Genomic DNA, 15,732 nt, shown 5'->3' on the forward strand with positions numbered 1-15,732 from the left:
AATTTCCTTATGGATCACATCATACAGCAATGTGATGGTAGCTCGCTGATAAGTGGCCCCGACATTTTTCAAATTGAATGGCATGACCCTATAATAATACGTCTCTTATGGTGTAGTAAATGCAGTCTTTTCTCTTTCCTCTAGAGCCATAAGGATCTGGTTATACCACGAAAAACCATTCATGAATGACAGCAAGGCATGCACTGCAGTGAAGTCTACCAATTCATCAATATGGGGCAATGAAAAGTCATCCTTCGGACTAGCCTTATTCAAATCCTGGAAGTCAATACAAACCCTGATTCTGCTATCTTTCTTTGAGACTAGCACAATGTTAGCTAACTAAGTCGGATACTCAGATATAAGTAAGAACCTAGCATTGATTTGTTTAGTAACTTCTTTTTTGTTTTCAGTGCCGAATCCAAACAAACTCTACAAAGCTTATGTTTGATAGGTCGGGCATTTGGATTAAGAGGGATTCGATGTTGCACAATCTCAAGATCAATTCCAAACATATCTTTGTAGGACCACGCAAAAACACCTTTGAATTCCTTTAACAAAGCAACTAATTGGTCGCGTTCCTTTAAAGATAAAGTGGAACCAATCTGGATTAAGTGACGATCTTTCTTGGTATTATAGAAACAATTTCATTGACCAATGGCTTAGCACGCCTTTCTTCCTCCCAGTTGATTAAATTTTTCAAAGCCTAAGGAATTTCTTCCTATTCATTTTCATAAAATTTTGAAAATTTTGGTCAATGCTATTACCTATAGGCACAGAGAAGTAAGTAGAAATCACAACATCTTCATTCAGAATCTCGGGCTTAACTGTGGCAACAGACTCAAAAGAAAAAGAAAAAACAAAAGAAGACTCTGACATCTCAGACAAACTCAAATCTGACTCCAACCCCACAAGCCCAACAAACTCAGACTCAATAACCAATTCAGAATTCTCAATAAGACATTTCTCAACATCCCAACTCGCTAGCTTTCCATTCACTGCATCCATGATGAAGCTTGACCAATCAATAGGTGGCCCTTCCCTGATCACAGAAATAGCCATATCTTCCAAGTTCATTGGTTCAGCACTAGTATGAGACTCTTTCAGCAAAGCAACCAGTGTTAGACCCAAGACATCCTCTATATTACTTTTAGAATTATCACTACTGTCTTGACTGATGTTGATGCTTGGATCTGCCTACTCCTCATCACTATCAGAAAGTTAATGATCAAAGAAGATTTCAAACCCAAGATATCTCTTCTTGTCCTCTTAATCAATCCATGGTTCCGGAAACCCACAAAAAAGGAAATCCTCTCCTTCTCGAACACAGTGCCCGTTCAAGGTTCCATGAATTGGCTTATGGACCAACTCAAATTGTCGCCTAGTTCTTTTTGCCTAGATTCTCTTCTTGATCTCTTCACTTTTTCTTTGCTAGTTATCTGTTGTAGGTGCATGCCCTAATCCGAATGCATACGGGTTATGAGATACTTCACCAGCCGTTGCAATACCTTTCTTGCCATTCTGTCCTAACCCCATCCCAGGAATGTAGTTTACTCATGAAGTAAATTGATTAGGCACTAATGTATACACCTTTGTCTTTTTCCATGAGTGTTTGAACTAGATGGCTCTTTGCTAATGTAAAACTTGAGAGGAACATATCCTCATCCCGATGTTGTATTTTTAGCAGTGGCATTATAACTTCTACGGGAGAATGAATGGATGAATTTTCGAAGACAGTGGCAACTTCTCCATCATACGGGGTATTTTACTAGTTGATGCAGTGCGGATTATACAGCTTTCATCTGATGAAGCCAGGGCCATCCCAGTAGCAAGTTGAATGTTGCGAGGACATCCATAACATGAAATTCGGCTTCATGCTCAAATGAACCCACTATTATTTGCACTTTGACTATCCCTGTAAATTTTCGATTAATATTATCATAACCCCGGATTAACTGAGTAGTGGGCGTGAAATTTGCTGGCATTAGCCCTATGGCATAAGCAGTGCGTGAAGGGCAGACATTGATGGTGGATCTAGTCTCAATCAGAATGATCACGATCCATTTCTTTCTACACTCTAGTGATACAGATAGAGGCTTATTGTGTCCTGATCCTTCCAATGGTAGCTCTTTGTCGGAGAAGGCCAGCACGGGAGCTGTTTCTCCTGGGGTGATTAGTGACACAAGTTATTCCAGAGTTGTGTCAATTGACAACTTAGCCTTACTTAAGGCTGACAACATTGCTTATCGGTGCTCTCAGGAAGCCATGACAAGTCCCCACTGGATATATTTCAGCTGTTTTAGAACCAGGTCTTTTTTTCACTTCTTTCTCTTTCTCAACTTCTTTGTCTTTGCCCAAGGACTCTCCTTGGTTTAAGTGTGGAGGCTTGAAGTAAAGCCTACTCCTAGTCAAATGATCAATTTCTTTTGAGTACCAAGTCTCGTCAGACACATTGCTTACCCATTCATCAGTAGTGTGGGCCAGCTGCAGGTCATTATCATCCCACTATTCACCTTCATTGATCAAAAGGCAATTATCAGGCTCTGAATGGCTTAATGGTTCTTCTTCTTCCTCTCTGGAACCCTTTCCTTTACTACTGTCATCAGGTTTTCCAATGTCGATTTTCAATTCAACCTCTTTTCTTTTAGTTTCCTCATCAAAAACGTCATTGTTGCTTGTTCACCCATGATTGGCATTAAAATTTTTTGGATCCCACCATTCTATCTGCACATTCACAAGGTCTAATTCTTCAAAGAACTGGAAATTGGCCAAGTCATCCAACCCCTGTTCCAATACATCCTCTCTGACAACATTGATAGAAAATGAGTCAGGCAAAACAACCTCAAGCTTCAGTTGACTAATGGGTACAATATACTAGCTAGGATCATACTCTTCCTCCGATAGTTTTCTACCCTCACACGCATGTACTTGGGTTGTTTCTTTTAACACTACCACCATAGGGCTTTTGGGTTTTAGCTGGGTTGGAGGTATATCCATCATGCACAGGTTAGTGCTCTCAGGAATGTATACCTCAGGTTTTGGTAGATGAGAGGGTGTGATGTAGATGCTAGGGTCGAAGGTGGGCAAAAGTGTATGGATAAATTGAGGCGAGGTGGTAGTGGGGCATTGTCATGTGGTGGCAATGGGTTGGTAGTGACATTGGGTTTTGGCAACTATGGGGGAGCTATGATTTTGTTGTCAATGAGATCTTGAATCTCATGACGGTTACTGAAGCAACGGTCGGTATCGTGTCCAGGATGTTGGTAGAAGGCACAGTATTTGGCAGGGTCATATTTGGTTGGGAGAGGATCTAGAAGAGGCTGAAAGTCAAGATGTTTGAGATACCCTCTTTCTACCAAGATCTTCATGGTTTTGGTAAGGGACATATGAAGTGGGCTGAATGTTCTATTTAAGGCTGGGGCTGAGTTTGCTACTTGTGGACCAGTATTGGCAAAGGGGTCAGCTATTTTGGTGGTAGTGGTAGTGACTAAGTTGAACTCAGAAGGTTTTACAGCTGTGATACTACTGGTAGTAGCATTGGAACTGCGCTCAAAGGTTTTTCACATAGGTTCTTTATCATCGACAATGATTCCCTGCTTGATGGCATCTTCAATCTGGACCCCTATTTCATGTAGTTCTTTAAAAGTGAACAGTGGGAGAACTATCATCTTTTGTAGCATTTTGCACTGCAAATTCCTTACCACCATGTGAATTTGATCTTTCTCTGGTAGTCTTTTGGTCATCATTGCCACCTTGGCCCTTCATTTGGTGATAAAGGCTACAAAACTTTCATTCAGCTCTTGGTAGGGTTGCCTCTAACTCCTGAGTGGTCACTTCAATATGAGTGTTATAGGCATACTTCAATATGAGTGTTAATTCTTCCTAACTTTGTTTCACCGAGTCCTCTAACTTGGAATACTAAATGGTAGTTACACCAGATAAAGTTCTTCCAAACAAGGAAAGTTTTTGAGGTCAAGTCAAGCCCATGGGTTTTAGGACATCCGAGAAGAGGCAAATGTGGACCATAGGGTCACCAGCCCCATCAAACTTGTCAATGTGTGGCACTTTAAATTGTTTTGGCAATTTGACAGCCGTTTCCGTATACCCATCCTTAGTGTCTGGGATAGAGTTGATTCATTATGACCTTTTGAACGTTTGCTCCAACTTGGCCTGTTTTAGCCTAGTCCGATCAAACTTATTTGTTTCTAGGGAAAAAGCCCTCCCGCTAGTTGTGGAAGGGGAAAAGGTCTTCTCGATGATTGTGTAGGAACCCTCAAATCTTCTGGTAAGTTAGGTTCAGGAAATTCCTCAACTGGTGGGGGTGAGATTGGATGAGCCATCGACGGTGGTTGAGTATCATATGCCCCAGATGGGTGCCGCAATTCAGTAAGAGCATCACCATATGTGGCCACTATATTGGCCATAGCATCCAAACTTCGTTGAAGGGCCAACAACATGTCCACTATAATTTCTAGAACCTGAGCCATCACTAATGTCGATGAACTATGTGAAGATGATCTAGCTGGTGAATAAGAGGTATTCTAAACAGTTGATGTGGCTTTATTCTTTTACTTCATGTGATCAGTGGCAAAGAAACCGACACTGATTGTCCTTGAACCAAATCTGTAGTCTTATAGAGTCTACTAGCACAAGTCCATAGAACTTAGGGAATATTTGACTGTTTTGAAGCTATGGTGCCCAATTACCTTGCAAATATTAAACGGAACCCTCAATCAAATTTCAACAACATGCTAGCTTAACTAATTACTACTAAATTACATTGAAAAACTGAGCTTAATATCACACACTGAAATGCATGAACCATTGAATCTGAGAGGCCCTATATAGATCCCATACATTGCACATAACACATAGCAGGAAAGAGAATAAACACCTCTATGGGGGCTAGGGTTACCTTGTCCTAGCTTTGAAATGATCTAGGGCTTCACTATTCACACAAGCAGCATCATATATCCTAGAAATGGGAGAGCATCCTGTCCTAATTTTGGAAGGTACTATAGCTCACTATTTGTATAAGGTTGGCTTTACTGTAGGGGTTGAAGTTAAAGTGACATTACCAAAGCGTCCTTTGGGTCATAACCAATGAAAATCCCAAGAAATCAAAAAAGTCAATATAGTCTCTCTTTGAAGTCTGAGAACCTTGGATAGCAGAGCTACATTTTTGACAAATCTCAAAAGGTTATAACACAAGGCCTCAAAAGTAATGTAGAGATAGATATAGTGTCACAAAAAGTTTGCCTGTGCTCCCACCGGTATCTGGGCAACATAGGGACTTTAAGTGCACCAATGCATGCAATGCAATAAACATATAATTAAAAATAAAAGTCATATCATGGAGTTCGAGTCAAGGTTTCATAAAATGTCTAGTAGAGTCGCCAAAAACTATAACATGCCCCATGTGTGTTAAACAATTAAGCCCCTTGACTTCTTTGATCTAGTCTCACGAGTGCAATGTGAAACATAGATGAGAGTCCAGATTTGGCAACTTTTTATGAAAAATCTATTTTAATACAAAATCTTTACCAAAAATGGACTACATCACCATATCTTAGAGTCACCACCTAATATTTTTGGAAAAATTAGGAAACCCGTGACTCGTGCCAAGGCCATTGTTCGTCGTAACCAAAGATGCTTTGCTCGGAACCTTAGGTATGAGAGAGGAAGGTCATTAATTGAGCACCTCTACTCACCCGATCAAAGATCGGCCTCTACTAACCCATGATATGAGTTTTATTGACTTTATATGTTCATATTCTGATTATTAAATAAATCCTAAAATTTACTATGTGAATCATACAAGTATAGACTATGCTACTCATTTTGGAACAACTTGATTTCATGTGTTTTGAAGATATATAACTCAAATAAATTGAGTTTATAAACATGAAAATCAACATTATTCTAAATTAAGCAACATAATCTCCATCCACTGGCATTCATACAATTATATCAAGTAAGCAAATAGCCTCATGGTATGATATTTAAACATAGTAAGAAAAATACACACAAGCGAGATGCTGAAGCATAAAAACTTACATGTTTATCGACGTCTCGCGAATAGCTACAAAACAAAGTTAGCGAAATATGCATGATCTTATATATAAAATCCTAATGCAATTCACTCATGACATGCAACTAAAGATTCAACTTCTAAAATATGAAATGTGAATTATCTCAAGAACATGAGGTAGTGCACATAATCACATAAGAATTGATTAAATCCACAAATGCAAACTTAGCCTAATCAAAATGCATGAAACATGGGTATGATGAAAAAAAAAAAAAAACTAAAATATAATGCATATTCACAAATAAGGAAAAAAAGTAGAAGAACGGGATAGAAAGAAGTGAGGTGGGGAATTATTACAACACTTGAAAGAACAATTACAAATCAAATTAGAGAGGGAGGAAGAAAATATTACAACAAAATAAAAATCTCACAAAACACTCAAATAAATAAAAATAGAAGTTTCATGCACCTTGGAAACCATCGGAAGTTGGTCAACATTGGAAAACTACACCACTTTGTCCAAAAAGAAGCTAACCGGCCGGCCAAATAAGTCGGCTGGCCAACTAGGCCAAGCAAAACCTGTCTTGCTGCAACAACGAGAAAAGAACAAACAAGAAATACGTAGGTGGCTCAACTAATCACTTCTGGTTAGCTTACAACAAAACTAATATTCAACTTCAAACAAGAAAATGACTATAAGACTAAAAGTGCAAGAGAATGAAAGACTTGAAAACAAACCGCTTCCGGTTGGATTACGACAAAACAATATGAAACAAGAGCAAGAAAAATAATCAAGAAAATAAATATGAGCTAAACTAACCACTTGGATTACAACAAAACACTATGAAGTAGAAAGCAAGGAAATAATTATGAGCTAAACTAACTACTTGGATTACAACAAAATACTATGAAATAGAAAACAAGAAAATATAAGAAAATGAAAGAGTTGAAGTTCACATTCCAAAGAAAGATTGAACTTCTTGATTTCCAAATTTCCTCTTGATCAACATCAAGGTTGTGAATTTTGTTCTTAATCCTCAATTCAAGAGTGTGGAATTTGAGCTTCAAAGGTAGCTTTGGACAAGTGTAGGAAACGATAACTTAGAACCTCACAAAGGTTGTTCTCTCTTTGATCAAAACTCTAGAATTTGACTACAATAACATGACTTGGATAACTTTTGTAATAGAAGATGAGATATAGTGTATAGCTTGAGAAATGGAAGGTCACAAATAACACTCAATTTTGGCTAATTCTTGAATTCAAAGCTTAAGCTCACCTTTTCTCTATCTCTAGCTTTCTCTCCTTAATCTATTCTCATCCTTCTCTCAAAAATCTGATATATACATATAGGCAATATAAGTGGAGAAATGGTTGAAGGCTAGAATGGAGCATTAATGAAGATAATGGGGCATTAATGAAGCTAATGCAAGACAAAAGTAGAGCATTAGCTTCAATGGATCAAGCACTAGGCAATGGATGATGAGTATACATCCATTGAATGAATAATGGGTTAGAAAAATGGGTTTAGGAAGTACCCACCCAAACCACACAAAAATCTGGACGAATTTGTGTTTGGGCAATCGTCTCGGCGGTCGACCGTCTAGGGGAGAAAAAAACCGTTTCCCTTCAGTTCGACTCTGTTTCGCTCTAGGTGCCTGACGGGACCTAAACACTTGGCCAAACTAGGCTTCGGGTGAAGAGTAAAGCTCAAATTTCTTCTTTTTTATTGAGGATTGTGTAAGAAACACATTCTGATTTTTATCATCGAGTAATCAAAAGAAAGAGCCTAAGTCTTAGGGCCAGTCAAAATGGGGTGTCTATAGGGCTGCTACAAAGAAGATAGAAAAAATTTCTTTATTATAAAAATCATCTCTAACTTTATTATCTCAAAATACCATTTCTCATAAAAAAATCTCTCCAAAATTATCCTACTAAGTTGGAGAGGAAAGCCTCTATTTATATTTGTAAGGGAGAACCTTAGCCATGAAGGCTAACATCAATAGGGTCATCAAATTTCCATTAACCAAGGTTATCAACTCTAGCCATTAGGGCTAGAGTTACAAAGGTTCAAAACTCATGGCCATTAATATGGTCATTAACTCCATCATCAAAAGATAAGAGTTACAAAAGTCTAAAAATTCCATGTGCTTAATAAATACAAATAAATATATAGATGTTCGAATAATTCAAACAGATGGGTTGCAAAACGGATACAAGTGTTGGGTCATAACCTGATCTAAACCCAATTTCAAACATATACACAAGCTAAGCCCAACACAGCATAGCCTAGCCCAGCCCAAGCTCAAGATTAAGTTCAAGACCAAACCCCAGACATGCATAAGCTGTGCCTAAGCCCAATCCAAACTAAGACTAAGACCTCGTTTGGGAACACGTTTTTTTAGTAACTTTTTGGCTTTTGACTAAAATATGATGTAAAAAAAAAAAGTAGTACATTTGGGATGAACTTTTTGAATTTTTACAAAAAGATGTGAAAAGAAATAATGTAAATAATTAAAAGTTGGTAATTTAATAAAAATGCAGCAGACGATAGACTGATGCCAAGGCTGCACGGCCGCTGCCTAGTACATATAAAACAATATAATATATTTGTAAATATCAACTCATATCGTAGGTTGCTTCTTAGTACAATAGGCATCAAGACACTACTGCCTAGTGCACTATGATAGTACATTGTTGCTTAGTACACTGTCACTGTGCATAGGTTTATAGGATAAAAATTGTAGGTTTTTTGGTTTTTTTGGTGACTTTTTGACTTTTAGGCTAAAACCACCACTTGCCAAATCTAAGCCTAACTTTTATTAATGCTCACTTTATGAGACAATTCTCATTCACAATCTAATGGTTTCGACTCATTATTTTTATGTTGTAATCTTCTCTCTTAAGAGAATACAGGCCCACCCGCTTGGACCCACCTCAACCGACGGTTGGATCCCACTTTAATTTCAAATTAAAGTTGCTAAAAAAATATTATTTTCAACGCTAATATCGTCTTAAGAAAAGCGGAACATAGGTCCAATACATGTATGCCCAAGGCTATGTAGAAATAGAATAACATAACGAGCAATTAGCTCCAAATCCTCCCAAGCTAACATCTTGGCGGAGGCATACCATTAATACCAGAAAGTTATTTCCCACATAGGGTGAGCATAAAGCCCAATAGAGATAACCTTATTGACATGCATGATGTTTAACAATATCATACTATGAATGCATATGAAATGTCATGACAAAACATGCGTTTTCCTCTTTTTGAAACAATGCTATGCCAAAGTTCAAAATCACAATCTAGTATCTTTCTTTTAAAATAAAAAGTACGGCAGTAAATACAAACACTGGAAATCTCTTGGTACGTGTATAAATGTAGGATATAAAACCACTACTAAAAGTTATTTTACCGGTACTACCCGGAAAGATCGATATCTAATCACGTGGGTTTCTGGACTTTCACCACGGACACTCAAGCTGACTTAATTAACCACAACAACGCCCCCTAACCAGATTCACCATGGTATTCACCCCTTTTCATCAAAACAATGTAAGTGTTATCAACACAGCATTTTCAAAATGTAATCCCTCAGGTTCACAAATCTATGATATGCACAATGAGATGCGTGATTTGTAAACAATTCAATTGCCTAAATCACATGCAGTTTCTAACACACAGCAAAGCTATCTTCTACCGATAGCCAAAACAGTTATATCTAATACAGTTATTAACAAATAACAACAATGATATAATCCAACATGATATCTAAAACAGACATCTCTAAGATTTTCCCAAGATCTCCACCTTCCAAATCCAATTTTTAAAAATTTATATAATTTTCCCAACAAACGCAACATTTTGAAAAGAGTAATCAATACTCACCATTTCCAAGGTTCACAAACCTTTCCATTTTTCCAATAATTTCCACTTTGATTTCAAGAAAAAATTTGGGGGTTTTTCTTCAAACAACATTTTTTTCCCCTCAATTTTAAGCCACAACATGCTTATAGCAAACCAATTTGAATATTTAAACAAAACTCAAGAGTTTTCCCTCAAATTGATGCAACAAAGTATATATATTTCAAACCCTAAATCTCCAAATACTTTGACTATCGAAATAACATATAAATGAGCTAAATAATGTGTGAATCGTCAAGAAAGCCCCTACCTCAAAGCAAAAGAGAAAAGGAACAAATCCCAAAACTTGATGAAGAAGAAACACAAACTTTTTCAGATCAAAATGATCCCTTCCTCGAGTTCTACCTTTTATCCCAAAGCACGACTATCAAGAAAATCACAAATTGAGAAAGATCGGAGGATTTACCTAAGAAATTTTGAGAGGGATGAGGGAAAGAAACTTTTAGATATTTGTATAGAGAAAGAGAGAGAGAGAGAGAGAGAGAGAGAGAGAGAGAGAGATTAGAAAAGTGAGAAACAAAGATATTTTTTCCGTAGCTTTATACAAGCAGACTGCTTAAGCGATCAAAACACTACTCAAGAATCAGATACAACACATTGCTCGAGCAACCAAAACCAGGCTCGAGCGAAGAAACCAAATTCCCAAAAGATCTACTTTGCAGAACAGACTATCGGAGCGAACAAAACACCGCTCGAGTGCAGAATACAAACTCTCAGAAGTTTAGACTACAAACTTAGAATGTGGGAGAAATGAAAGACTGCTCGTGCGACCAAAGTACCACTCAAGCGAACCTCAGTTGAAACAGCCAAAACCTTTCTAGAAAACTCAAAATTCCACCTGCTCAAAACAAGTCAAACAAATCCCAAACTCGACTCAAATCAAACATTGACTAGAATAGATGCCAACAATACCAATAGATATAAAACTTAGAACCAAAGAGTGTAAGAGGATCGGGTCATAACCTGAGCCACTATGTTGCATATATTGCTAAATAGAAATGCTATTTGAGAGTTCATCATGGAAAATATAGTATTGTCAAATTTTGACATTATCAAATATTGTGTCAAATTTCATAGAAGGTTATGATATTGTATGTGAATATATAGGGTCATGCTATTATGCACACCCCTTTTGGGGTATGTACCATATAATAGTTATGACAATTATAATAATAAAAAAATGAGTCATAACCAAACACCACATAACGTAATGAATTATAACCACGTCATAGCTAACGCCACAATGGCCCTGTTTGGTGGAGTTTTTTTTTTAAGCTAAAAGCTAACGATCAGAAAGTATAAGCTAAAAGCACCCCTACCCTAACTTCTAAATAATCAGCTTTTTTCAATTTATTTAAGCTATTTCTGTCTAATAAGTTATAAGAAAAATTTACACCAAACAATCTAGCACATATTTCCAAATTAAAATAAGGAATAATCACTCCCCAAAAGCTGAACAAACAGCCCCAATAAGTCATAACTAAATATCACAAATGTCATAATTGGGGCATATAGTACACACCATACCCCAAAATGGATATGTATTTTAGAATTTCCCAATGTTTATATAGTATATATAGTTGTCTAATAAGTTGTTGATTTCATTCATTTGCTTGTGTACTTCTTTCTTAGTTTAGGTTTTCCCGTCACTATATAAAAGGGCTTTGTATTACGTTTTATACATATCATTATTTAATATAATATTCTCTCTTCTTTGAGTTCTATTAACATGGTATCAAAGTTGAAAGTTTAATTTGTCACTCTTCCTCCTACTCCCGATAGTGAACCCTGCCACTAGTGATTACTTCTGCAATACCTGGCTGGTTTTTTTATTTTATTTATTTATTTATTTTTATCTGCACCTCTTTCTTCAGGCTGACAAATCACAAAACCAACAACATATACAACATATTATTGGCTATTTTCTATAGATTAGTCTTAATTTAATTTTCTTTTTTTTTTTATGTGCAATCATTGTCAATCACTTTTATGATTGGAATTATGAAAATTTGGATATATATTATGTTGAAAAATAATGGTTTTTCGGTGACTTTATTACAAAATAAAAATGGGTCCTAACCATCGGCTGAGGTGAGTCCAAATGGATCTAGATTATTTGTAGTAAGATCTTTATACCACAAAAAGAATGACTAAAAACTATTAAGAATTGAATGAAAAATTGTCTCATAAAATTGGCCACATGAATAAAGTATTGGGGAAGGTGTGTAACCACCTATCCCAGATTAATTATAGAGGAAAGTATTTGTGGGTATTTAAATCCCCAGTTTTACCTAAAGGTGTAAGCCCTTTGGGGCATCCAAATTTTTTAAAGGAAGGAAGTTATGGATGCTTCAAGGGTGGACTTGGGCCAAGACTGTGGACTTGGGCCAAGACTATGGACCAAGCTGGTTATGCAAAAAGTGCCACATGCACGCACGTACGCATGCCAGCTGCCCTCCCGAACCGAGCCTAGTTCTGGTTCATAGGGCTTAGGCTTAAGGCTTACTAGACTGGATAAGGTTTGGGCTTGGGCCAGATTGGTGGCCCCACGAAACCATGTATCTGACCTTGGTTTGCAGAATTAAACTTTGCATTTATTGCCTAGCCTTCGCGACTGAGGCTCCTCTTCTTTCCTCCCATTGTATATAAAAGGAGACCACTCTCTCTTGGTTTTCTCCCTAGAAAAATCCTAAATCTTCTCGTTATTCTATCTCTAAATTGTTCTTCCAAGTGTAAGAGAGTCTTGCTATTGTTCTGTTCGTCAGAGAAGGTGCCCCTACTATAACTGTCAACCTCTGTGGTATTTTAGGAGACATACGCCGACATTCCTCCAACACCCATCGGTGAGGTGGCAAATCTGTTTTTTTTATAAAAAAAAATTGTGTGATACACAAGTTTCAATTTGCTTCCTTATTATGTTGTGTATTTCAATTCTAGAATTTGCTTTATTTTCTATCTTTGTTCTTCCAATTGTAATTTCCCTTTTTTAGTAATTCTATTATTTTTGTTTTGTAATTCAATTAATAAATCTAGATCGATTTTTATTTTTATTTAATGCCAATTTTACATAACAATCTTAAAACAGATTATTTGTGTTTCTAAAAGGATATTAAAAAAACATATTCTTTTTGCAAAGTATCTTTTAATAGTTTTGTATTTTTAGAAAAATATATGTTCTTCCATTTACTTGTTCTTTGAATTTTTCTTAAAAAAAAAAAAAAATTAGAACAAGTTGTCTTGGTTTTAGTTTTGTCTGCCTATTGCTTTCTAGTTTTATTTGGTATAACTCTTGGGAATTAAAATTAATTTAATTGCTTTGGGTTATTGGTTTGATTTCATCAGTTATTCATTTAGTAACTTGTCTAGCAATTTATTTTTTAGTTAATTGATTTTGCTATTGCATAGGTTGCTAGAAGTTTGAAAAATTAGTTTAATTGCATAAGGCTCTACAATTTTATATTAGTTGTTTGTTTCTTTGTTTTTGTTTTTGTGATAACTTTCTTTACAGGTTTACCTATGCGAAAGGAAAAGGAAAAAATAAGAACAAAACAAAACAAATATAATTTGGAACATAAATTTGGACTACTAACTATTTTGAATAGAGTTACCTAAGCGTGGAAAAGGATTTTGGACCTTCGGTAAATTGTTTTGTTTTACACTATATTGGTAGCATTTTGATTGCTTGTCAATTTTAGTAGCAATTTTATTGCTTGTAATTTTGCATTTGAGGCTTGAGGTTTTGTTAACCTAGTTTATCCCCTTGGAACTTAATTTTGAATTTGTTTCCCATTGACAATGAGTCAACAATGTCTTGGAAAGTTTTGTCAAAAAGGCGCCTATGTTGTCTAAGGTTAATTGGTACTTAAATAGGACCTTTGCGACCCCTCCAATCTTCTTAGAAACTTTCCTAATTTTGTTTGATTTCTAAAATTAAGTGGTGAGATTAGTTTTGAATTAATTTTTAGTGTTTTGAAATTTCCTAGTGTTAATTTGATTTCTGGAAAAATATAACAGTTGAAATTCTATTGTGTTTTTCAGAAATGACAATTGTTACTGATACTGCTGTAACTAGTACCGGAGTTGTGAATGATGGTGGGAATCCGAATCCCATATCAACTGGAATGCCAACATCTGCTATTAACCACGCTGTTAATCCTGTATCTGTTCTGGGAGAACCACTCAATCATCATGAGCGCTCGAAGAAGTTCACTGGCATGAATTTCAATATGTGGCAGCAAAAGATGTTGTTTTACTTAACTACTCTAGACCTTGCGTGGTTCTTGAGCGAAGATACCAGTCATGGAGGAGAATGAACAAGATAAATAGAAGCTCATGGCAATGGACGCTTGGAAGCAATCAAACTTCCTTTGCCAAAATTATGTTTTGAGCGACTTTGCAGATACACTTTCCAATGTGTATTATGTAAAGAAATAGGTAAAGGAGTTGTGGGATTCCTTGGACATGAAATACAAAATCGAGGTTGCCAAGGCAAAGCAATTTGTCGTTGGCCAGTTTTTGAATTTCAAAATAGTGGACTCAAAAACTGTCATTAGCCCGCTCTAACATTTTCAAGTTATTGTGCATGAGATTCATGCAGAGGGAATGATCCTAAGTGAATCATTTTAGGTAACTGCAATGATAGAGAAGCTACTTAATGGCTATAAAGACTTCAAGAACTATGTAGAGCACAAGAGGAAGATGATGAAGAAGTACTTGGAGCACAAGAGGAAGACGATGACAATTGAGGAGCTCATTGTGAAGCTCCGAAATAAAGAGGATAACATGGTGACTAAAAAGAAATGGTGGAGTATCCTCTCTATTAAGGCCAATGTGGTTGAGCTTGGCCAATCTTCTAGGGTCAAGAATAATCAACTTGCAAACAGAGGCTCAAAGTTGAGGCCTAGAGGTGGTGTCTTAAAGAGGCCGTTTTACAAGACGCAAGAACCTACTTATAGGTTTTTTTGGTAAGTGCTTCAATTGCAAAAGCAATGGACATAGGGCTACTGACTGCCATAAGCCCAAGAAGCAATACAAGAACAAACCCTAAGCTCACATGCCAGAACTGGAGGATCTCTCCCAAAATGTATCTAAAATGCATCTTTCTGCGGTTGTCACTGAGGTGAGCATGGTGGGATCTAATCCAAGAGAATATTGGGTGGGCACTGGTGCCACTCAATACATATGTGTTGAGAAGAGAATGTTCACAACCTTTGAGCCAGTTACAAATGGTGAGAAGCTATTCATGGGAAATTCTGTACCTCGAACATCGAAGGAAAATGCAAGGTAATCCTAAAGTCATGACTTTGAATGTTGTCCTATTTGTGATAGACATTTTCAAGAACCTTGTCTAGAGGTCCCTCCTAAATAAGCATGGTTTATGCATGGTTTCTGAATCTGATAAGGTTGTGCTGACCAAAAGCGAAGTTTATGTAGGGAAAGGGTATTTGTCGGATGGTATGTTTAAATTAAATATAATGACAAATGCTTCTACTTCTGCTTACATGTCTTCTAAATTGTGGCATGGTAGACTAAGTCATGTGAATTTTGAATCTTTGCGTAGATTAATAAAGTTAGATAACATACTATCTTTCAAGATTAGTCCAAATCACAAGTATGAAACTTTTGTAGAAGTAAAGTTGATTAGGACTTCGTTTGATTCTATTGAAAGAGGTTTCGAGCATTTGGATTTAGTGCATAGTGATGTGTGTGACTTGAAGTTCATACAAACTCGATGTGGCTATTGATAAATTTATTCTTTACAAGAATGAAGTTGAAAAT

Source organism: Camellia sinensis, chromosome 7 (genome assembly GCF_055761805.1).
Source record: "Camellia sinensis isolate YWXY chromosome 7, ASM5576180v1, whole genome shotgun sequence".
NCBI lineage: Eukaryota > Viridiplantae > Streptophyta > Magnoliopsida > Ericales > Theaceae > Camellia > Camellia sinensis.